Source organism: Nannospalax galili, unplaced genomic scaffold (assembly GCF_000622305.1).
Source record: "Nannospalax galili isolate Female #2095 unplaced genomic scaffold, S.galili_v1.0 scaffold63, whole genome shotgun sequence".
Lineage (NCBI taxonomy): Eukaryota > Metazoa > Chordata > Mammalia > Rodentia > Spalacidae > Nannospalax > Nannospalax galili.
Window position 1 is genome coordinate 6,876,124 of NW_008355272.1, and position 26,900 is coordinate 6,903,023.

Below are 26,900 nucleotides of genomic sequence, written 5' to 3' on the forward strand. Positions count from 1 at the left end.
GAGAAAAGAGGGAAAGAGAGAGAGAGAGAGAGAGAGAGAGAGAGAGAGAGACTCTACTGTGCCTCAATTAAAAATTACAAAGACATTAAAAGCTATCAAGCCAAGGGTTAGAAAAGCTGCATTAAGGGATCACAGGCCTTCATGTTATTATTGTTCAATGTCTTAAAAAACTAGAAGGAAGATTCCATTTTCTAGGGAAAGCCTGCTCCACAACGATTTTGGATATTTACCCCCATCATCAGACCCCTCACCCCAGCAGTGCCTCAATTAAAAATTACAAAGACATTAAAAGCTATCAAGCCAAGGGTTAGAAAAGCTGCATTAAGGGATCACAGGCCTTCATGTTATTATTGTTCAATGTCTTAAAAAACTAGAAGGAAGATTCCATTTTCTAGGGAAAGCCTGCTCCACAACGATTTTGGATATTTACCCCCATCATCAGACCCCTCACCCCAGCAGGTTACATTCCTCTGACTTAATTGTGCCAGGGCTATGGGCACTCCTGTTCCTCAGAGGCTGGCAGACTGTTCCAGCTAATTGATCCTTGAACTAATCACTTGCCCTGACTTGCCTTCTCACAGAGACCTATGTAAAGGCTGTGGCCTAAGCCTTCTCCTTGCTGCTGTCTTCTGTCCTCTCTGACTGCCCTGGTATCTGCCCCCCTGGGAAAGCCTTGTCGGATTCCTTTCCACACAGGCCCAGATTAGCATGCAGGCAGCAAAGGGGCCTTGCTCATCAACCTTCTGCTTGCCTTGTGCTCTCTTTAATTTACCTCTGCATTTGCAGTTGGAGGCTCCAGAGGCCTTAGGACGAATGACTTCAGTGACAAATAATTCTGGACAAATCCTGGCAGAGCTTTTTGTGTTTCACCAAAACACCATGAATGTTGAGTGAATTAACTATGGATGGGCAAAGGAAGACATCAAGTGTCCTGCTCCGTCACGCTCTGCTTTTTACTTTGAGTCAGAGTCTCTCACTGAACCCGAAACTAGGCTGGTAGCCACCAAGCCTCAGCAACCTCTTGCCTCCCCGTCTCCTCCTCCCCAAAGCACTGGGGTTACAGGCACATGCATGGCCACATGAAACCTTTTACATGGGTCTGGTCATTTGAATTCAGGTTCCAAAGTTGCATAGCAAATGCTCTTAACCTCTAAGCTATCTTCCTAGCCAGAGATAACTGATTTTAAAATCAGAATATCACCTTGATGACTATTTACCTTTATATTTAATTATTTTATCTTCATTATTTTGACTTAGTAGCAATGTAGGATGAAGGAACTTAAATCTACTGCTGAATAGGAAATAAATAATACAGTCATCTTGGACAACATTTTAATGTTACCTAACCACTTACAAATTCATTTCCCTCCTGACATGGCATTTTGACTTCTAGATAGAAACTTGTTAAAATTCTTAATGTGTACCCATCACTACTCAAAATTGTCTACAACTGGAAGACCAACATGTTCATCAATGGCAGAGTGGAAATATGAATTGCAGCATGTTCACTAATAGAAAGTGTGTGCTGGAGGAAAGAAGGAGCCACAGTGCGTGTGAGCATCTGAGAATCTCCAAACATTGCTGAACAGGAAGAGGAAGACAATGGGGTACATGTATAATTCTATTTGCATCAAGTTTAGAAAACCAGCAAATGTGAATCCCATACTGATGGCAGATCTTTACGAAAGAGAAAAAAAAAAGAACGATAAGATAAAGAGTTATCAACACACAATTCAGATTGGTGGTGCCATGAGTGGGTGGATAAGAACTGAGAACACAACGGGCGAGAGAAAGACTCCAGAAGGGCCTGGTAATACACATTTTCTTAATCTTGCAAGGCAAGAATAACCAGACTTTTGAAAAGCTAATTATTTAAATGCACATGTATAACTTATAACTTATTTATGCATTTGTGTGCATAAATTTTTAGTTTTTTTTAAATTGAAAAAAGTAACAGATAAATAAAAGCTAAGAAGTCACCACGGTTCCAAGGAAACCACAGTTCCGTTCTACTCTTTACACATAAGAAACAACACAATCCTGACAATAACCAATTAGTACATTTTACTGCAGACAAAAATGGACAGCCCCCTTAACTGTACATTTTATTTTGCAAGTAGAAAAGTATTTCTGTGGCATGAGCTTTAAATCAAAGCTAGGCAGAGATTATATAATAAATCTGGAAATTATATGTGATCCTTGTGTGTTCTATATAATACTTTCCATATAGGCTTAATAGTTAGCAGTATGTATGAAGAATATGATTTTAAATCAATTATTCAGACGTTTAAGTTAGCCAAATGTAGTCCATTAAAATGCCCATTGTTTTATGTCCCTGTCTCCTTTTCAGAAGATTTTCAAAGACTATATGAGACACTTAGAGCATCATCATCCCATTCCTCCCAGGTGTGTTTGTGATATAACTGGAAGGTCACTGCAGTTGTATAATTTTAGGAGATTTTGATAAATCTTTTTATTCTTGTGTCTCAGACTACTTGATAGCACTTCTATCATTTGTGCCTTTGTTCTGTTTCCCAAAAGGAAATGGAAGAAGGCGGCAGACACTCCATGTTTCTTAGTGAGCTGGACCGCCCATCAAAAACAATAAAAGGCACTGAGGGCATATTGTCTCATGATATCTCAAAATTTCCTCTCTCAGCAAGGCTCACATGACCATTATACAGAGGAGAAAACTGATTTGGATAAAGAGAACTTACTCAAATTTATGTCTGCTACAGAGAGAGCTGTGGTCTTTCTTTCTGAATCCCTCTTTTATTTTGCCGTCTCCTCACCACATTAAGAATGGACAGAGGGGGGTGAAGAGATGCCTCAACAGTTAACAGTACTGGCTACTCTTGCAGAAGACCTGGGTTCAGTTCCTAGCACTCACATGATTGCTAACAACTATTAGTAACTCCAGTTCCAAGGGATCTGATGCCTTCTTTTGAAAGGTCTCTTCAAGCACTGCATGACTCAGGTGCACTTACATACCTGCAGGCAAAATACTCATACACATAAAACAAAAAAATTAAGAAAAGAATGGATATAAGGTTTGTTATTGTAATGATATGTGTATTATATATTAATATAAGCAAAAGATTATATTCACAGTGGTCACTGTGGTTCATTATTATATTATATTATTAAGTTATGTTGAAAATTTCCATTTCCAGTACCATTTTATGATAGTAAGTGATGCCCACACATCAAGCAAATCACATTGCCAACTCTTTAAGACATTAGCAATTTTTACTAGAATCTATAAAGTATTACCTTTAAAATGTTTTTAAGTTCCTGCTTGCCGAATGAGTGTGACACTTCTCGGGGATGATTGTCACATGCTTCTTTCCATTTTCCGGGGTTCTTCATCATCACACCAGGCTGGTAATTAGCGAAGATAAAAACTGCTTTCGGAGAATACAACGTTTCAACTGTCATCCTGCTGGAGTAGGGGAAAAAGTTACTTTGTAAAATGAGAGCCCAGTGGTGCTGTCTTATTGACTTTTATGTCAGGTTTGTTTCAGCTCACTAGTTAAAACAAGTTTCACAGCTCCTCCTGGTCCAGAAAGTTCCATTTGCTTTATGAAAATGAAACTGTCTTGTTTTCTGGTTCATAAATCATTGTCAAGCAGAGCTAGATAACAGAAACAAGTTCAGATTCCAGAATGATTATCCTTATTGATGAAGTATTAAATATACAGAATACAACTTGATTTTCATAAGCCATGTTGACTTTGCAGAACAAAGGCTACAGGGGGAAATTATCTCATAAGAAGAGCTGTGAGAACTTGCAGAATCTAGCCAGGTGGCATGAAGAGAGGAGACAAGAAGCAGAGCATCCTCACAGAGAAAGAGGCGGACATACCTTCACCACTTGCCTCTTGGTTAGTTACCTGCTGTTCTACCTCTAAGGACACCATGCCTCTTATGAGTTTCCGTTTTGGACCACCTAGGAAACATTTTCAAGAAAGATTTCCTTCTTCCCCCATTTTCTCCAACTTCCCTTTCATCCTGTTCTCTCAATATTGTGCTATCAGATAAGCTCTTTCACCTATTTCTTTATAACCTAATGTCTGTCCCTGAAGTTAACCTGGTTTGAGGTATACCTGTGCAGTTCCTACCTCATGCATGAGAGGATTCTGAATGTCTCAGCAGAGAACGGTTGAGTCCAGAAGAATCAAAGGAGACCCTAAGATTGTAGTGTCCCTGTGACACCTCAAGGAGCAGGTTTCTTGAACATTTTATTGACCCTAAATCTGATTAACTGTTGAATAAAGACTCTATACATCTGCTGGAATTCAAAAGCATGTCACTGAGGAGCAGAAGGTTTTCTTGTATGTGAAATTCACTGCATGCTCAGACTGCTCATTTCCTAGTGAGGCTCCAACTGCTATTCCAGAAATTCCGCGGGGAACCTCTCCTCCCTTCTAGCCAGCCCCTGTGAGGGCTGTGTTTTCTGTGTATTGTCTGGGAGCATATACTTCACTGTTCCCTCTTCACCTTTCTTGCAGAGATAATGAAGAATTAATTGCATTATTTGTTTTTAAAATATTGGTCTCATTAGATAGAAGCCTGCAAGTATAGTTGTTTATGCTTTCGCACAGTTGTGCTCAGAGGCATAGTACATAGTAGGTTTGCATTAGCTATTCAGAAGCCAGGCATGAAGAGGAACAGAGAAATTGTCCCAAAGTCACTGGAACTTCTGAGTAAAACTCATTCTACAGAGCAATCAGATGAGATCCAAATCACAATCAAGATTGATTTCAGTATCAATTTGGATTTCTTACAATGGGACCTAAAAACTTCCAAAGCTCCAGATAGCATAAAGTATAGATATAGTACTATGAAATTTCTGAATTACAAAAGGAAACTTGCTCTGCCTATCAAGAAAGCTTTTCATATTCTTGAGATACTATGGGGAAAAGGTAACAAATTACATATGTAAGTCTATTCATACCACATGAAGTCATTTTGCAGTTCAGAAAGTGGGAACCCCTGGGAAGTTACTGTCTTGTGTTACCTGGCATATTTGACTGACTTATGATTGATGGACATATCTGGTAAGTCTATCCTTTTATTCAGCAAGAAGGTAAAATGGAGAATTGGAAAGATTAGTTTTTTTAAAACTTTGATAAACACAGAAGACCACTCACATTTATTATCTTAATATCATTCTTACCAGTGCACTTACATCGTTTACATCATCTGAATAATTGTCTCAACTCTTCATTCTATTTGCCAAGAAGCAAAGAAGCCAGCTTTCATATTTATAATCAAAGGGCCAAAATGTCCACTTGAACTTCATATGCTTCAGACATATGAGATTTCAGGCAATAAGCTTATAAGTTTTCTACACATTTCACAAATATTTAGACATTTACAAATATAACTTTGTTTTCTACGCCAGTGGTATAGAAAGTTGTAGCCTCATGCTTTAGGAAGGGGGAGTTTCTATGGAGCAATCGATAGAGATGCCTGTATGGTTTATTTTCTATTATATATACCTTACAGGTCGTTGAGTCAAGTACTGTGGCAGGATTTCTAAAAGGCTGGTGATTTTTAGGAAAGATCATCAATAACATATGTAGCCGAGCAAGCTAAAATAATTACAATCAAATTTCATGCTTCAGGGCATAAACTGATTCCCAGCAAGGGTCAGGAAAGAATAGGCTGCCTTCACCCGAGTGTGTGGCACCTACTTTTGTTTATTTTCTCCCCTTTTCCTTATCTTAATATACTGATTGATGGTCTTAAGACTCCAGATCCATTTTGCTCACACCTCTCCTCAGCCGCCTCACATCTAAGTTGACTTTCTTCATGATACCCAAGCATTTTTTTTTTTTTCTGGAGCAAACCACAGGATCCAATACAGGTTTAGAAGTGTTGCCTATAATGAATATAGCTTTCCTTGGACTAATTTTGCAAAGGGCAAGATTTGGAAGGGAGAAGAAAACAAAATGATGTACACCAGCTTTGCAGTATGTGATTTTAAACCTCTCTGAGGCTCATGTTCCCTTGGAGGTCCTCTAAATGCATCTAATTCTGGTCCTAGATTTGATTAACTTGCCTCTTTTCCTCATCTCACTTTAGGAATTGACTCTCACTACATCAAAACTTTGGGCTGCTCAACTCAGAATAGGTTTGGAATCTGTAAACAATAGACTGTGACCTTTGTTACCAGCTCTTCCTGGCATCAGCTGGGGAGGAGTACTATCAGAGAGAGAAAATGGTTGTCCCGAGGCCTGTGATTCTACTGCACACTTAGCATGGAGGCCTTTGAGCTAATTGCATTCTGTATATCTGAGCCAACTAGCAAGGTTTCAGGCTGACACTAAGATACATCTGGGCCTGGTAACAATTGCAAATACTCAGGGTACACTTTAAAAAAGGGCTTATGTTACCATGTGAAACAGCATGTTTTGCAGTACTGAGAGCAGTCAGATAAATAAAACAGCTCGCAGTGCAGAGTTTGGTGGGGGGAATTGTATTTTGTAACATTTCATTTAGAGCAGAAACATTTCCCCACTGAGAAGGGAGCATTTGACCCTGAGAAAATGTTAAGTTCTCCCCACAGCTGCTTGAGGTAATCGCCATTGAATACTCTGCACTGCCATTAATGACGTTGCGTGTAAGATGACATCGCCTCTCATTCACAAGACGGTTTTGGAGGTTTGGGTCCAATTAGAAAGCACAGAGGAGAACTGATAAAAAGCGCACATCCAAGGAGATGTATCTGCACTGGGGACACTGAGCCCTTTGATTTGGCACCCACACTGGAAGGATCATTTTGGTTGTTTGGAAAATGTCTATGGGAGCATGTTTATAGTGTGCAATGTAGCCTAAGTGACTTGCAAAATTATCATTCGTGCTTTGCAGTGATGTTAGGCAAAGGGAACTAAAGGGGAAGACAACTCACAGAGCAAGACTTTTGCATGAGACAAAACGGAGGGCCAGAGAGCTCCCAAGCAAGTCCCTTTGCTAGGAGGCTCTGTATGTCAGAATCACCTTTCCTCTCCTAAGGAGAACTGTGAGGTTAGAAAGCAGACACCACTGACTGGCACCCGCCATACCATCCTGTGTATATTTGTATCTTTTGTAAGTGCATTTTTGCACATACATAGTTAATATTATAGTTTTTTCACCCTGTGTACTGTCCTGTAACATAAACACCCTCTCATTTTGTAAATCTCATACAGTTATCCCTTCTCAACATTTTCCTTTTAGAGTTATCTGTCATGATTATAACTCTGTCATGGAGAAGGAAAGGAATAACACACAATTTCCCATCTGTAAGAAACTTTGAAACACTCATAAATGAATATTTTCTTTACCAATTTTCTTTAAATATTTTTAGTTCTTATTATTATGTGTATGAGTGTATTGCTTGCAAGTATATGAATGCACCCATTTTGTACAATGCTCTTGGAGGAAAGAAGAGGGCGCTTTATTCCCTGGAACTGGAGTTACAGACAGTTGTTGGCCATTATGTGTGTGCTGGGAACTGAACCTGGGTCCTCTGTAAGATCAGCCAGTACTCTTAACTACTGTGCCATCTCTCTGCCCCTCTTTCCTAATTTTCAACACATGAAAAGCGAGAGTTAAGCCTCCATTCAGCAGATGTGGCAAACTGAGGCTCAGCTTCATGAAGATAGTGATCCCAAATCCACATCTGTATGTTGTAGAGCCCAAGCTCAGATCCAGTCTCTCTAATTAGATAAAGCATCTTTACTGATGAGATTACCTTAAAATTACATAGCAATTTCTGTTTTCAAAAGTAGTTTTCTTTCTTTTCTGTCTCTCCTTTACAAAGCAAATTCAATAGAAACATTCCCTCTTATTTAAAAATCATGCTGAATTCATATGCAGAGAAAATTGAGTAAATTATTTCATGAAGAAAGACTAAAAAGTATACTGGGAGTGTGACATCCTGTATGCGTGTAAACCTCTTACCTTGACGGATATTGAATATGCCTGTGCACATGTGTTATCTTAACGATCAAATACCATAACTCCCATTTTATTCTCTTGAGGAGGAATATAAATACAGATTTTCTTGACCATAATTAATGTGTTTAGGGACCACACTCCATGTTTTACTGACTCCCCCGTGCACTGGGCTCCTCTGGTCATCTCTCTTGAAGACAAAATGTGCCTTTTTGTTAAGTTGTCCCAAGGTTTGGTTTGTTTGTTTATTTGTGGGGGGTGGGAGGACATGGGTTTCTCTGGAAAGCTGGCTCCTGTGTTCTCAGGGGTTATAAAAATGGGAATCATTTTTATTGGCAATCCCCGGGAATAGTGCTGAGACAAATGGAAAGCTGAAGATAAGGATCCTCTGAGGTGAGAACATACAGCTGTTGGGAATTGCCAGAGAATCTGACCAATAAAGGAAGTCACTATTTTTCCAGGCCTGAAGTGAGTTATAGGGCGAGACGGGTGTTGTATATTTATGTAGGGCAGCAGCAGGGAGTTTAAGCGGCTCGATATTGCTGAAAGAGCATCATTCACATTCAGGCTGAGACAAAAGGTGGAAATGAAGTCACATCCTGGCCAGAGAAGGCCTCGCGACAGAATCATAACATTTCAGAGAGGGGGGCTGTGTGTGCCGCTGACGGTAGGCCTCAGAATGAGGAAATGATCAAATGCCTTGTCAGGCCTTCAGAAAACAGTCATACGCACGCACACGTGCGAGCATGCACACACTCACACTCAGGATTAAGGCCTGGCCAAGCGTCCTTGGGAAGGAGGTCGTTTATCTTTCAGAGAGCTGCTTACACAATTACCTGCAGGCTTCATCAGTGTAGTCAGCAAGATAGGTTTGCCAAAGGAAGTAGAAAAATATATATCAATACACGTTACAGTGGATCTCCCTTTGGTGTTTATTAATCGCGCACACTCCAGCGTCTGTGCATCTGCACAGATCCTAACTCAGGACGATATTCGAAGAACTTAAGTGGTTCTGGCTGCTGCTCCGGAGATTCTGAGGAAGAGGATGGGCAGGTCAAGAGACTGTCTTATCTCCTTGCTCACTGATTGTCCTTTTGTTTAGAGGAAGTTGCAAGAGGAAGAGAGGGGTCATGAAATTAAGCTCCTTGAATGACACATGATCAGAGGGAAGGAAAGAAAACCTGTTGGGGGCGGGGGATAGAAAGAACAGGGAAGGAAAGAGTTTTATCATTCAAAAAAATATTCCTGGTTAGTCTATGGGAGTCTTGAAAGACTATGCAGAGCTTCTCCCTAGAACTATGCAGAAAGCACCTAAATGGTAATTAAAATGTTATCAAAAGTTCAAATTGTGGATTGTAGAAAATGTTACTCATTTTAGTAAAACAAAAAACAAGAAAGAAAAGCTCAATGTAAATTGTAATCTCCTGTCCCACAGGGACCTGTCCTTAACATTGAATTAGAATATTATTAAAATAGGGAAAGGCATGGGACTAAGATAAAAACAGCAAAGTTTGTCCTTAAGGTTTATTTATCATAGAAGCTAATCTAACAATAATGGAAAGGTTAAGAAAAACAATGCTCGGTAGTAAGATGTATTTTAAGGGCTCTGGAATGGGTTTGAGTTTCCCTTATTTAGGAGGAAGAGGTAAAATGAGCCATCACAAAGGCATCCAGCAAGAAAATCTCGTATTTACAACCCCATGGATATTTTGCTCTAATTTCAAGGGAATAGTGGAGTTGAAAAATAAAGTCGTTATCAATCTTCCATTTTTTCCTCTGCAGTTTTACATATAAATACTAAACCATGAACAAACAAACAAACAAAACTAAACAACAGTAGCAGAACAAGAATCGTGATGAGCTAACATGATGGCATTTCCTTCACTGACTCCTCCTTAAAACCTTTTCACTGTTTCCCAATGTTTCCTTCATGCCTGACAAGTTTTCTCCTTCAGCCCCAATATCAGAACATGGTATTCAATAACCCTTCTGATAGTCAAAGGCAGGGAAGACTAAGCAGGAACACAAGAGCCCTCCATCTCCCTGTGCAGTGAACAATTTGCATATGGGACAGTTCCATACAAGACTCAGAGCAGAAAGCCAAAGATGTCTAGGAATGACAGTCTTAGCACAACCCTGAAAAGCTCCTATTTGCCAAGTTCCTGCTTTTCTGCAGTGGGCCACTTAGAGGCTGGGTCATACAAATTGATCCCTGGCTTCCAAAGCATCAGGTAATGGGTTCTGCCTGAGGCAGAATTCCAAACCGTTAGCCTACTGGTCTGATCTTATATGGAAAACCTAATATTTTGACCACACGCTCCATCTCATGGCATGCTTGCCTGGTACTAAAAATGCACTCATGAAGAACGTATCATAATAGGTCACTCACTGAAGTGTAGCTTAGGGGTGCTTGAAGAAAAATGCTGCTTTCTCAGAATTTGAGAACGGATAAGGGAAAAAATAGTACCCATGCACTGTTCAGAGTCTCTATTTGTGTGTTTATTATTCACAGGCAGATGGATGGACAGCTAGATTAGTAGATAAATAGATAGATGATAGATAGATAGATAGATAGATGATAGATAGATAGACAGATGATAGATAGATATACGATAGAAAGATAGAGACAATGCATACATATCTAAGAGACATATATATAGTCTCTCATCAGCAGGAGATTTCTTTATGAATTGCTGGTCATACCTGCAGAAGTTCATATAAAAGGAAACAGGCAGAGAAAAAATAAATCTTGTCTTTAGCTTCTGAATGCTTGAGCAAGAAATCAGTTGCAAGCACCCGTGTGTTGCGGTATGCTGGGAAAAAAAAAAACACCTTCACTTAAACAGGGATTTTAACCTTTTCACCTTAGCCTGTTATATCTCCTTTCCTTCTACTCAAAGCATTTAGGTAAATTAGGACGAAATCCCTCCATAAAAATGCAAGGGGATCAGTTAAACTTTCATCTCTAATTTATTCATGAAGGAGCGAGGTCTTGCCTGGCCATGCTGTGCATCAAGCTGTCAGAATGACTTTCTCTCTTGTTGAGAAGGGAGATGGAAAGACAGAAAGCCATGAGCTGGAGCTTTCCTGGTAATTGCTGTGAGAATAAAAAAATTAATCAATAACAAAAACTCACCAGCACCTTCTTGCTTAGTTAAGTGAATGTGAGCAAAGTTTTCAAAAGCAAAGATGAGAACTTAAAGTTAGCATATATGTGTGGGCAAATATAGGCATATAGACATACATTGAAATAGTACATATTATAAATATGTAATATGTAAATGTATATATTTATATCATACAGATATAGTGCAAATATGTATTCCATATACCAGAGACTGTTAATTTGTCAATATAGTCTAAGTGTAGCTCCAATTCAGGGCACAAATGGTACCCAGTGTCCAGAAACCCAGTGTCCAGAACAATGTCACATACATCTGAATTAAGTTACCTAAAAAAAGTTGTTTTAAGAGCTACTGTATTGTGGCTTGCTTAGTTTCATGTAAGCTCAGTACTGGGGTTCAGTCACCCTAACAATTATTGTCCCCTGAATATAGATGAAGGTCTCCATTGTGCTGTATATGTGGGTGGGGGGGCACGTGCACATACTCTTTGCATCCCCAAACATCTGTGAGTTTGGAAGATTTATTAATCTTTAGGAATATCCTCATTTTATTTTTCAGACTTGACTGTGGTTACATGCATTTGATGTTCCCTATGAAAAAGTTCCTCATTTTTAATTTTTTGCCCTTTGAAATCATTTGCCAGACTGTATCTTTTCCTCACTTTCAAACAGACTTTATGCTCAGAGTCCTGTAGGAAAGGAGGAAGGGGTCTTATAAGATGAAAGGCCTTATTCCAGTTGATGAAGAGGTTGCCTGGTTTTGCCATTCCCACCCTAGCATTCAAAAATTATCATCTTTTATACATGGGGAAGAAGGGAGGGGTGTGATCTGGCATTAGTTCCTTTAGTCGTCAGGAAATTACAAAATGTACACTTGCGAAGTAAGCAATTTTTGCAGTCTGCCTGCACATCCATCTTTTTAATGAGCCTTGTTTATAACTCGACGCCATGCTTCTAGTCACCTACCCTGTTTACATCTTTGGCCCCTTTAATTAAGAGAAGAACCAGTTAAAAGAAAGTAGGAAGAAATATTAATATGATCTGATTAATTCAGCTAGCAGGAGGTTATGGGGTAGCAAGGTTATTATAACCTATAAAGGCAATGTGAATAAAGCTGTATCCATTTGTAATTTTATTAGGTGGAGCAAATTAGTGAGACTGCATAGCAGTGACAAAAGACCTGTTCCTATTCTCCCTTACCCCCTACCGCAAGGGCCAGGTGCCCAAAGTTAGGTCCATATTAGGCAAATGAGGTCTGATAAATCTCAGCTGCACATCTAATGAGAACCTCCTGAGCTGCTGCTATGCTAATTTGGAAAGATTAGCTGGGATGTTTGTGTATGGCTAGTTAAAGTCCAATGAGATAAAAGTAAAGCCCAGGCAAGAGGAACCCAAACCTGAAAGGGTTAAAGTCAGAAAGTCAGCACTGTCTTGGGACAGGTGATGCAAGACTAATTGATACCCTATAAGCCACTGAAAACAAACTATCAAGGGCAGTTTGGAGGGGTGACATCAAAATAGAAAAAAACTAGAATTTTAAAAGAGACTTTGGTGTAACTGGCCTCTCGTAATGATGAAAGCAACAAAGTTCACCTAGAAGGCCCTCTGTCCAGCTGCTGGAGCCTTCCCACCACACTTCTGACTTCAGAACCCTATCTGGGTCCACTTTGATAGGACCAGCAGAACTTGTAGGATTTATTTCTGGCAAAGATGTAGTGAGTCTTGGAAAAGAGGATTCAAGTAAAAGAAAGCAAGCCTGGTCGTAACTTTCACTACAAAGATTTTACTATCCACCGAAAGGGGAGTCTTCATAGCCTGAGCTATAGATTTTGGAAAGAGCTTTGTGAATTCAGAGTTCTGTCTAGACAAATATTCTTGAGGCCCCAATGGAGCATAGTTTCCTATGTCTTGCTTCCTTTGATCCATTCTTTAAAACTCTAATTTCTGATTTTCTGCTTATCTGGTAATTGCTCTTTCTAGTCTGAATCTCCCAGTCATGGTGCCCATCCTTACCTGGTCTCAACTCACATTCCATTGTACAAAGGAACTCTGTTCTGGAAATGTGAGAACCTCCTATTTTGCTGGGAGCACTGGGCTCTGTGAAGCCACCAACAAACCCTATTCTAACACTTGAATAGTGTGATGGGTTTTAGTTTGAACATAGATATAGAACTGTAAGGACTCAACTGAGCTGTTAGATGAGTAATAAAATTAGCCTTTTTATCATTAGTAGTACATTCCAGTATCTTCTTTTTTAAATTTAATTTTATTTATTATTTTTATTTTATGAGTATGAGTGTATTGCTTGCATGTATGTAAGTGTACCCATGCCTTGTAATGCCTTTGGTGGTCAGAAGAGGGCATCGATCCCCTAGAACTGGAGTTAGGACAGTTGTTAGCCGCCATGTGGGTGCTGGGAATCAAATCTGGGTCCTCTGCATGAGCAACCAGTGCTCTTAACTTCTGAGCCATCTCTCCAGCCCCCACCCCCACTGACTATCTTCTTTTAAATTAAAAAAAAATATATATATATATAATTGGCTAATAGCCCTAGATGATTTCAGAAGCTTGATGGAAAAATAATTCATAACAGATATTCCAGTGGCCAAAATCATTTAGATAATTTAATTTGTATTAGAATGAACACAAAATTGTTTTACAAATAATATAGAAGGAAAATAAACATTCCTTGACTCTGCAATGTCTTTTGTTATGATCTTAATATTTTTGATTATTTTTATTTTATGTGTATGATAGTATTGAATGAATGCATACAATGCACCCTTGTCCTGCAGTGCCCATGGAGGTCAAAAGATGGTGTCAGATCCCCTGAAACTGGAGTTATGAATGATTCTCAGCCTCCATATGGGTCCCTGAATTCAAGCCAGGGTCCTCTGCAAGAGCAGTGAGTGCTCTTAACCATGGACCCGTCTTTGCATATTGATCTTAATATCTGTATCTCCCAAATTCATATGCTGAAATGCAATCAGGAATGCAATAGTATTAAGTGGTAGAGTCTTTCAGGGATATTTAGGTCAGGAGGGTGGGGCCCTCATGGAATATGATTAATATATTTAAGAGGAGAACTCGAGATGACTTCCTGGGTAAAGCTGCCAAGACTAAAACCTTGAGTTCCAGCCCAGGAACCACAGTTGAGAAGGACAGAATCGTCTCCCATAAGTTGTCCTCTGACCTCCATGTGTGTGCCATGTCTTGTGCCCACACAACTAAACAAACAAATGGATGCAAAAAGTAAAAGTTAAAAGAGACCCAAGGGAGCTTGCTGGCCTCTCATACCATGCCAACACATAGAAGGTGTCATCTGTTAAACCAGAACCAAAGAGAATCTGCTCCTGTCTTTATCTCAGACTTCCCAGCATCTAGGACTGTGACAAATAAGTTTCCTTTATTTAAAAATTGTTCATCTATGATGTTTTTGTTATAATATCACAAAGAGACCAAGACAACTCCTCAAGAAAAATAAATTGTTTGTTGGAAATTAGTGTAAAGATGGTAATATTTTAGATCTATGCCTGCTCCAAACACCAGAAAGAACATAACACCAGTGAAGTTCACCTATGTTATGGAAAATGTATAGGAAAAATTCACATCAATAGGTTAAAATTAGTCAGTAAATCATGTAATTAGTCAGTAAATCATGTAAAATTAGTCAGTAAATCATGTAACCTCTTTTTATCCCCAACACACCTCTCTGGTTTAAGAAAACACCAGCATTTGGTCATGAGTGTGCCCATGAGGGATGACAAAAGAGGTTCTGTCCCATTAGCTTGCTCACCATAGTGACACTTTAGTCCTCTCTGCTGGTGTGACCAGACTCTGTGATGTTCACACAATGATGAAATTGTGTAACATACTTCTCAGAATTAGGCAATACATGGCTATATAGAAATATGGAAACAGGCTCCACGATGAACACATTTGAATACTTCCCAAACTCATTATGGACGTTTGCTCCCTAGTGATGCTTTCCTTATTTAAAAAGAAAATTGCTTAGCCACTATGGCCACTTTTTTGGTAGAAAATATTCATGGAAATTTTAATATTTATGTAAAAGTCCAATGGGCCCTGATCCTTCTGACTGTTTACCTCCACTGGCCAGATGAAAAGTGGTTTTAAAAAGCTCCTCGTGAACAGAGAGGATGCATCACTCAAAGCAGCTAATACCATTATAATCCAGATATATTTCTGGGGTCAAATGTGCCTTCAAATGGGTGTCTCCCACCACTGGGGAAAGTTGCCTCTGGTCTCCAGTAGTGTTTCTTCTTTGTAGCCACAGCCTCTGAAGAGAACACTGTTGAACTTGCATGCAGTTAATTGCAACTGACTTGAAGCACCCCTTAGCTGAACATTCCAGATCTGCTGCCACTTCTGTGTGTCTTTGGATGACTTACTCAAACCCACTTTACCTTAGTCACCTTATTGGTACAGCGGAAAAAATGGTATTGATCAAATCTTGGAGTTATGTTAAAAATTGAATTTCTAAATACATACAAATCATGTAGAAAAACATATGACATACTGATAAAAATCAGTTGCAATGATTGTTTTTCCTTTTATTTTGGGAAACAGTTTTGACAGCAGTGTCTGCCTTACATTCAACTGTGAATTCTTTGACATATAAAAACATCAGCGTCAGCCATCATCCTGGTACCTTAGTCCTAGAACAAAAGTTCTGCCTAAAAAAGGGGGCACAGACATGTCTGCCGCTCCTAATTGGAGAGAGCTGGCAGTGGGGGAACATTCCTGACTAGAACATTCTTTTAGCTATCAGCATAATGCCTTGGCTTTCCCTCTTAATCTTGTTTTCATTTTGAACAGCAGCAATAAACCATCAAATAACTACACACAAGGCCACATGGAGTTTTGAATGCTAAGAGCCACATATTACAAGGAGGAAACGTTTATGTTTGTATCTGTCAGTTACTATGGGGGTCCGTGAACATATGTGACCTTATTTCTTATTCTGACAGAATGCAGTTGTCGATGTTATTATATTAGAAGAAGCAGAGATTTTTGGAAAACTAGCTCTACCACCTTCTAAGCTAGTTTCTGCTAGACTAAGTAGTGATAACACCTAACTCGGGATGCTTGTGAATCTCAGTGAGATAGCATATGCAGAGAAACAGCACTCATGAAACCATTGCTATTGTTATGATCATTATTTGTAGAAACTTTATCCTGGGGACTCTGACAAGCAGGAAAGGCTTAGAGTAAGCATCAGTTGGTGTGTTTCTCAGCTGGCTCTCACTGAGAAGCACAGGAGATAATCAAGTCATAAAGAGAAACTTTCTTTGCTTCATGGTTTCAGGGGTGTCAAGTCCCAAGTCCATGTTGCTTTGGGCCTGTGCAGCATAGCACATCATGGCTGCAAGGTGTGTGGCAGAGAACTCTTGACCTCATGGTGGCCAGGAAACAAAAGGAGAAAGGAAGGAGCTGTGACATCACATACCCTTGAAGGGTATGCCACCAATCATGTCACTTCCTTGAACTTGACCCCCTTCTTAAAGATTCTGCCAGCCACCTTCCAATAACACCACAGACTGGGGACCAAGCCTTTAACACTTAGGCTTTGGAGAATATTTCAGATCCAAACTAGAACAGTCAGGAAGAGTTGGCTTACTAGTTGGCAATATGGGGCTGGAGAGGTGGATCAGTGATTAAGAACATTGGTTGTTCTTGCAGAAGACCCAGGTTCAAATCCCAGCACCCACATGGCAGCTAACAACAGTCCATAACTCCAGTTCCAGGGGATCCAACAGCTTCTTCTGACCTAAGAGGGCATTGCACGACAAGGGTACACTTATCCACGTGCAGGCAATACAAATGTACACATAAAATAAAAATAATGAATAAAATATTTAAAAAATAGCTGTATTCAACAGCAAACCTAAAAATTTTATAGCCACTTTTGAAAGAGATGTATCTTTGCTCCGGAAACTGTTAATGAGTATGTTAAAGCTGTAACGAAATACTTCTTCTAAAAAAATAAAAAAGAGCTTTCAGTGGTTGAGAGCGTTGATTGCTCTTGCAGGGGACCCAGGTTCAATTCCCAGAACCCACATGATAGCTGTGGACCATCCTCGGCTCTAGTTCCAGGGGAATCTGAGGCCGTCTTCTGACCAATGCAGCGTTGCATGACATAGGTGCACTCACGTACCTGTGGGCAATGCACTCATGCACATAAAATAAAAATAATACATAAAATATTAAAAAAAATGAAAAATAATAGTTGGCAATAGTGCGTTTGTATAAAAGATTCTCAGTCCGAGCCCACACCTTTGAGGGGTGAGGTCAGAACCCATGAGTTATCCCTGTTCTGTGTACTTACTGGAGGGATACTCACTTTAACTTTTGACAGCCCAACCTAAGACATAGGTTCTTCCTAAGGAGTTTGCCCAGGAACTCTTGTGGAACTCTGAGAAATCCTATGAACTTGTCTCAGAAAATAATTTTCAATGAGTAATATAAAACATTTTTAAACGAAGTCAATAAAATATGAAAAATGGGGCTGGAGAGATGGTTTAGTGGTTAAGAACAGTGACTGGTATTGCAAAGGACCCATAGGATCCAAGTATTTGAATACCTGGCCCCAGTTGGTGGCACTATTTGTAGAAGTTTGGGAGTTCTGGCCTTGCTGGAGGAACTGACCTGCAAGGCTCCTCCCTCCATGGTATCAGAGAATACTGTGCAAGTTGCCAAGGGAGAAAATTAATCAATAGTCCTACCCAGCTGTAATGTCTAATAAACACAACAATGACTGACCCAGAAAACTATTGGTGCAGCAGTGGCACTTTTATTTTGGGGGGTAATCAACAGCTATCTAATTGGACTTTTGGCTCTTTCAATGGGAGAGATCTCTCATGTGTGGCACTGTTAACAGAGCCATATACATATGGCTGGAGAGACCATAGATCCTAGAGAAAACCCTACATCTGTCACATTCCTAGACCAATGTAATTTCTTACTGTATTTTAAATATATATCATTATATTTACAGACAAGTATACCTCTTACTACTCATCAAAAAACTTCCTCTTGCAATAGATGGAGACTATTACAGGATTATACAACTAATCAAACACAGAGAGTAAGTGTCTGCAAAGAAACCCAGCCCTAAGTGACACATCAACAAAGCAATGTTTAAACCTAAGGCTCAGGGAACATAGCAGAACAGGCGGCAGAAAGCATCTTAATGTATCTTTCAACTCTCACCAAAAAAACTTCCTTCCTCATTGTAACAGATAGTGATTAACCTAGAAAGCAACTGGCCAAAGTGCAGAGAATAAGAGACAGCAGAGCACTTATCTTTGACTAGGACATCTCTATTATACCTCTACCACCCAGGGCTCAGGGACTATTGGGGAAGAGGGGATGGAAAGACTGTAAGAGCCTGGGATGCTGGATGACCACAAGGAAACCAGTTTTCCAGACAGCTATGAACTTACAGCCTACACATGACCCATGCAAGTTCAAACTAGACAAAACACAGCATAGATGGGGGAATGGGTAAGAAGCCCCAACAGAAACACAAATCTGACTAATACACTATGTGGTGCCACATAACCACATCCTTGACAGCTTTTGGTGACAAATCACAGGATCTGATAACACGGCTGTGTTGTGCTCTCCACATTCATATTGAAATCGTATGAAAAATTTAGATTATAATTTAGTAAAATTTAAATTTTTGCTCACCTAATTTCCTGGTCTCTTTACTCTTTAGAGTCTTCTAGATTAAGAGTCTCTGCTACACACCTGTTAAGAAGCCCTGGTCTAGTACCTACATATGGCTTTGTACACTATACACAGTTGCCCTTTACCGTGTGCTCCTCAATGTTAGGCAACTGCAAAGGCCTTGAAAGTCCAAATCCTGCACATTTTTGAGCATACTGAGATTGTTCCTTCTACCTAGACAGGCTGCTATCATAATTATTGTAGGTTTTAAGTTTTTATTAGTTAGTACTTTAGTATAAAGTTAAATTTTAGATGATAGTCAAGTTTGAAAATATCTAGACATAAGAGAGGCATACTAAGCCCTGAAGATATTTTTAGAAATGAAATGCTTTGGGAAGCAGGAAGTGCCTTCAGCTTGAGAAACCACCTATCCAATCATGCATGGTAGAAAGATTAAAATACATTGTGAGGAAGATTACAGACTGAAGGATATATCTTTCAATTTGAACTTTAAGCCTTTTTGACATTGACCCATATTATTAGATAAATATAATAATTCATTCTTCTAGATATGAAATAATTGTTCACATGATTTAGTTAAAAGCCCAGAGAGTATTTTATGCATATAGCTGGTTGTGTCAAATACCATTTGAAACAGTCTTGTATATGTCAACCAATAGGGAAACACAAAGAGGAGTACATTTCACAGGCAGGCTTCATGTCTAAATGGGTACTTCCCATGTGTATAAAGTTTTGCACAGTAAAGATAGGAAAAGTTACCAAAACACAGTGGTAAACTTTTCCATTGCCTGCATTAATTGAGAAAGAACCCAGAACGGGAGTCAGTTAAACTTGACCTTTCATAAGCCCACCCACTTGAGGTTCTTGGTTCCTTGTTTATATTTGCAGTACTAAAAGGATTAATTGACTGTTCAATAAAGTATCACTTTACAGATCTGGTTAGTCTCTTAAGCAAACTACCAATCACTTTGTTAACATGTAGATATGAATGGATTTTTTTCAATAGGCTCTCACTATCCTCTACGTAGGTGTGGCAATTAGATTATTGATTTTAGGTAAATGTCTAGTTAATTATGCAATAGGCTTTATTTCTTCTGTTAATTAAGCTACTGTTCTTTTAAGTCAATAAACAATAGCCCGGAGAGAAATGAGAAGAGATCTGTTAGCAGTATCCAAGTGTTCTTTCAAAAAGGGGCTGACTGTGAGACTCAGATGAAGATCATAAGCATGAACTGAGTATCCAGTTCAACCACCATCAATGACTAAAATCACAATAGAAATCTGATTAGAAATATTTTCTTGAAAAGAAATCATTCACCTCCTATTTATAAAAACTGCCAAGGAAAACTCAACCCTTCCTGTCTTGTTTGATTTCATAGTTACAAAGTTTGAGCTACCTTTCCCCCATCTGCTACCAGGATTCAACAAAGTGTTGCTGTCATTTAAGTGTTAATCATGAACATGACCTAGCAGGAGGAAAGGGGATAGGGATGTTTTCAGAACTATGCTGAGAATCAGGTTGGCGCATCCCAGATCAGTCTCACCTGCTGTAGTGCCCCATCCCGTCTCTTAGCTTTTGACCCAATGTGTGTAAAGGTTGACTTTAAAAAATCAATTTCTTTTTGTAATTTTTTTGTTTTTTTGTTTTTTTTTTGTTTAGGTTTCTTTTCTCCCTCATTAACTTCTTAATCCTCTTTTTCCTCTTCTCCATTTTGCACATAATAGGCAATATTTATTGAATTTAATATTTATTGAATTAACTGAATGCAGGGTTTGGGGCCAAATTCAATGTTTGGCAAAAGTTCTATGAGAATTCTATGCAGTACAGTACTAGCTCCCAAATACTCATAAAATAGATGTTTTCTTTTCTTGAGCAGTGAGTGATCTATGGGAAATAATAAATAATGGTGGTGACAGTCACTAACCCTTCTTGACTACTTAGTAAGTTTCAGGCATCACAGCACATAAATGTTATACTTTATATCATTGAATTCTCACAAAATACTTTTTTTTTTTTCTTTTTTTGGTGCAGAGGATTGATCCTGGAGCTTCATGCATGCTAAGCAAACACTCTACCATCAAGCTGTATTTCCAGCCCCACATGTTAATAACACCAACTCAACTCAAACAGACAAGGATCCAGAGTGGAGCTAGGGAAATGCACAGTGGGCTGACCCTAGTCTCAGAACTATTGGAGACTGATAACTACTGGGTAAAGGAGAGTAAACCTTTCTTATGATCTCTAGATAGTCTGACTAGACTCCAGTGAATGAAGTTGCATCGAAGAACATCTGGGTACAAATGTTTGACTGGATGGGACTTAACATGTATGGTAGAATGCATGAGGTGGGGAGGGAGTGCATGGTTGGGAGAGGGGTTTAAATCTGATTAAAAGCTATTGTATGAAAAGTACAAAGACCCAACAAAAATTTAAATAATAATAATACTTTATTATCTTCATTTTACTGATGGAGAAATTAATATAGAAAACCCCAGTGTCATGCAGTTACTAAATGATAGAACTTAGAATTAAAACCCAGGAGATTGCATGACCTGTGCTTTTGGACACAGTCTAGACACGGAACCCCTAGCAAGGATGATTTTGCTTTCTGGACCGGATGCCTGACGCAAAATGTTAAAAGTGTATCTACTTGGGCTATGAGACCAGAAATCTCTTTGGCATAAATACTTGCCAGATTTAGTAAGAAATGGTTTCATTTGTTTAGTTCTAAAACAATGTAGGAAATGGGAATTGTCCTTTTGTCAATCGCTGTCTCACCGTTCAGGAAGGGGCTGGCATTCGATCAAGGATGGGATAATGACAATAGAAACACTTTCTAAATCTAATATCAGCATTCTTAGGCACAGAAATGACACATAGATACGAATTCTCTTCTACTGACAGTATTACTTGTTCATAGGATAATAGGAGCTACAGAGCAAGTACATATTTCCCAATCCCTTTACAGTATAGTTGGACACAGTCCTACTGACCACAGGATGGCTTTTGCTACTTCCTCAGAACCAGAATATCTCCTTTTATGGCAGAAGCTATAATTATCTGAAGAACCCTAAACTATACCTATTTGAAAGACTTTCTACATTAGAAACTTGGTGAAAGTTGGTGCTGCTGTTTGCACGAAGCCTGCTGTACATAATTTTCTGAAGCTGTTTTCAATCATGCAAATGATTTTTTCCTTTGCAATATGCTAATGCAATCTGATTTATTTCAGTTGTAAAAGTTAATTACAATGTGTTTGTGAGTCCCTAAAGATGATGTATTAAATGTTTATAACCAGGATTATTAAAATGTCCTGTCTCGATTACAGAGCTTCTCTTTCAAACACTAGAACTAATTGTAGCCTTAAATCACAACAACCTCACTGTTAAAATTAACACAAGGGCAACATTGCATAATTTTAATTAATTTTAATTTGGCCAAAGCAAATTAATTTTTGTTTTCTAAAAGGACAGCTGAACTCCTTTGTAGCCTGCTTCCGATGTACACCGAGTTCATAAAGTTTTTTCTTCCTGGTAGTTTTAGTCCTCTGAAGTGTGTGCCTTGGGACTGACCCCTTGTTTATATTTTGGTTCCAATTTGCATATCTGGGTCTCTCCTCTTTGCATTTTAGTTAAGAAACGAAATCAGAATGGAATGTGTATCTAGGGCCTGTGGTCAGAGAGACAAACTTTTCAATGTGAGTTTCAGAATCTTCTTAACCCACATCTTTGAAGATGATGCTTAGACATGGAGAGGTTGTGCTATGCATCTATCTTAGCACCCATGAGAAGCTGCCAACACCTCTTTCAAAGTCTGAGAACAATTTTCTAAGGATATGTACTTTGAAGCAATTATGCCTAAGTCCTTCCCTCTTTGTCCTTGCACTTCAAGTGTGTGACTATTCCATACAAACTCTTAAAACTAAATATTGTAGTTTAGTATCAGGGAACATGGGACTTGAAGAATAGTAACTTGATTCTTAAAACAGACCTCCTGACCTAGAAAGTTTTATTTTCAGTCCTTGTGTTTCTGAATAGCCTATGTATATCTTTACTCAAATGAAATTTGCTTTAAAACTTTATAACTAGCCATTATAGAGAACCTTAGAGCTGGAGAGGTGGCTCAGCAGTTAAGAGCACTGGCTGCTCTTACAGAGGGCCTGGGTTCGATTCCCAGCAACCATATGGCAGCCAACAACCATCTACAACTCCAGTTCCAGGGAAATCCAACACCTTCGTCTGAACTTGCAGGCATTGCATGACATGGGTGCACTTGCACACATGCAGGAAATACATTCATACATATAAAAATAAATTAAAAAGAGGACCTTAACAACACATTTTAGAAATTCAATCTGGCCACTTAAGAGATAAGGGATCAAGGACAGGATTCTCATGTTGTCTCTTCTTGATCACACATTCTAATTATCTAAAACAATTTTGAGTTAAATATGAATCATAACTGACACAAACTATAATTTTGAAGTTTGTTTTGAGAAAAAAATTTTTTTGATTCTTTGATATAGAGTCTCACTATATAGATCCAGCTGGCCTGAATCTCCCTGTATGGACCTTCCCAGGCTGACCTGGCTGTCACAGTCAGGCACTTGCCTCTACCTCCCAAGTGCCAGGATTAAAGATGTGAGCCACCACACCAGGCTGGGAATTTTCTTTATAAATAATGTTTGCAGAGAAATTTTGACCTATTTTACAAACCCACATTTCTAAAATACATCAAAAAAGGGAGGATTGTCCTGGTGGTTCTGAGAATCTATTTTTACAACTGATTGTCATGTTATGCCTATGAATATTCAGAAGGAAAAACATTATTTTATCATCCAAAAGTTTTGTATAGCTACATGCTTTACTCTAATCCCAAGTATGTCATTCCTTTGTATACAGGGGTTCCAAATCCCTGGCCACAACCAACAGAGAATTAAAAATAGATGTTTGAAAAATCAGGGGACTGGGAAGATGGCTGAGTACTGTACTTGCTAAGTAGAGAGTAATTGAACACAACAACCAGACATCAACTTTGGTCCCCCCTCACAAGCACACACATGTACACATACCACATACATGTAACATGTAAACGCACATGAAAACATGTATATATACATCCCACACATACATGCAAAAATGTATCAGATGAGGGGTTCAGATAGCAGAGGAAGTCTAAATATGATTAAGATGTACTATATGAAATGCACAAAAATTCAATAAAAATATACATTGAAAAATGTATCTGTATTGAACACATTTTGGGAGAAAACTGTATATATTTGAGCAGAAATGACTGAGAAGATTTGTTATGAACTAGAAATAGATGATAACTAATTTAGCTAAAATTTTTGGATTTAAGCATCTAAAGTACAACAAACTTTTCATGTTTAACTAATTCACTAGAAGCATGGGTTGTGTCATTGGGAAGGTATCCCTAAGACTTCCATACAAGGAAATCTATACAGTGGGGAGTAATGTGAATGAAACTCTCAATCATTGTATCCCCAGGAGGAAACCCCATTGCCTCCTATTTTACTCATAAATCTGACCACTTATTCCAGGAACCATGCTGTGAGAAGAAACATAAAAACAAAGAAGCTTTGAAAGATTAGTAAACTGTTTTTCCTGATCCATCTGTCTGGAAGAGCTGACTGCATTGCAGGGTTTCTTTACTCCTCTTAAAGTTGCACTTTACAGTGTGCCTGTGATGCCCTAGGTCGATTCATGTTGCCAAATATTTGGGACAATCTGCTCCCTAACTTTACAGATGACTCTGGCTGGTATCTATGTGCTAAAGGCTTAATGGATGCCATTTATAAAGGAGCTTCCCCAGCCCACTATTGATGGAGTCTTCTCTGCTCCCGCTACTGAAGGGACAGGGGTAAGAAGAATGAGCAAAGCGCTTGATGCAGACACCCATGGATTGGAGAAATAAATCTCACTTTGGCTAAATATGCCAATGACGAGGCTGCATTCTTCAAATGTTGTCAGGTTATTGACTTCAGCTCCAAGGCTTGAGATAGACTCCTAGTTTACACAAGGATGTTTGTAATCCTGAGACCACAGGGTCTATCTTATCCCAGACAAAACCTTCTAGACCATGAAAGTGGTGTTTCTTTAGAAATAATTACAATTAATTAGATGGCACAGTTATTTCCTTGTTGGTTTTAGTTGCTGTTAAAAATGTATGGTTAAGTCCTTTAAAATATGGAATACCAAATGCCAGATATGGGCTGGTGGTTCATGCCTTCAATCCCAGCACTTAGGAAAGATGAGGAAGGAAAACTACCACAAGGTTAAGTACAGCTGGGCCTACACACCTACTCCCACACCTACAGAATGCGACCCTGTGTCAAATAAGGGAATATATTAATACACCGAGATGTGTATTATTTTTTACCTAGTGGTCAGTTGAAATGATGCCAGAAATCACCAATTTTGATCCTAAAATTTCTACTCATATTATTGGAAGATACAAATTATAATTCCTATTTTCCATCTATTCTTCCAGGAATACAGTAGATAGGTATAAAAATTTTCAACAAATCTATTGCTTTTATATATACTAGTAATAAACAACAGGAATTTAAAATAGAAACACAATAATAAATAAACAACAAAAAAGCAATTTCTATGCATTAATGAAGCAAAATTATGCACAAGATCTATATAGGGAACACTTAAAACTGGTGAAAGCAATCAAAGATCTAAAAAAGAGAGAGAGTGAGCTTTTCATGCTTGTGAATAGAAAGAATTCCTATAGTTAAGAATACTAACCTGAGCTGAATGTGGTGGCTCACACCTTTAGTTCCAGCACTGGAGCACTCTGGAGGCAGAGGCAGGCAGATCTCTGTGAGATCAAGGATAGTCTGATCTAACTAACAAATTCCAGGCCACCTGGGGCTACTGGAAGACCATTTCTTAAAAACCAAACCAAACGAACAAAAAACAAACTCTATCTACCTGGGGCTCAGGGACCATTGCAGAAGAGGGAACAGAAAGTCTGCAAGAGTGAAGGAGGGAGGTGTGTGACCATACGGAAATGGAGTCTTACAGGCTCCGGGGACCCTGCTCATATGAATCTATAGCAATGGTGTCAACATGTACAAGACCCATGTGAACTCAAGCAGACAAAGCTCAACAAAGAACTGGGAAATGAATAGTAGGCTCCGATCTTAGCCAATGAACTGTGGGCGGCTGATTACTGCTGGATGAGGAAGAGCTGATCTTCTTTAAGGGGGTGACTCTAGACAGGCTGACTAGACCCTGGTGGATAAACTTGCACTAAGGGATGTCTGAGTATGCTAATTTGACTCAATAGGACTTAGTATAAATGACAGAATGCAGGAAATCTGGTGGGCTACGGGCAGGTGCTGATGGGGAAGGGGTTATAAAGATGATTAAGGTGTTTTGTGTGAAATGCACAAAAATTCAATAAAAATACTTTGAAGAAAACAAAAAACAAGAAAGCCACAGTAATCAAGGCATGCTAGAGAAAGAATACTAACTTCAAGGGAACACATGAGAAATTCAGAAATAGATCCATACCTACACTATAAACTGACCTTTGGTAGAGGCGCAAAGGTAATTCCAAGTGGGAAAAATATTCATTTCAATGAGCAATGACTAAACAGCCAGATACCCACATTTTAAAAAAGTGAGTTTTGATATAAACCTCACACTTCCACAAAAATAGACCCAAAAACCAAAGACAAAACTCCCAGAAGACAATGCAAGAAAAACCTAATTGTTTTGAGTTTGGTCATGAATTTTGATGCAACACTCAAAGCACAATCTAACACAAGAAAAAAAAATCAGTAAGTTGGACTTTATCAAAAATTCAGACCAGGCTGGCCTTGAACTCACAGAGATCTGCCTGCCTCTGCCTCCCGAGTGCTGGGATTAAAGGTGTGCGCCTGGCTCAAAGTTAAAGTTCTCCTTTGCCGAAGACACTGTTCAAAGAATGATACAGCCAACTGTGGATTTGGAGGAAAAAAGTTCAAAAAAATCTTAAAATGAACTGGTATCCAACATACACAAAGAATGTTTAAAACTCAACACTAAGAAAATTAACAGCCTGATTTTGAAAAATACCTTGACATTATCTCCTCAG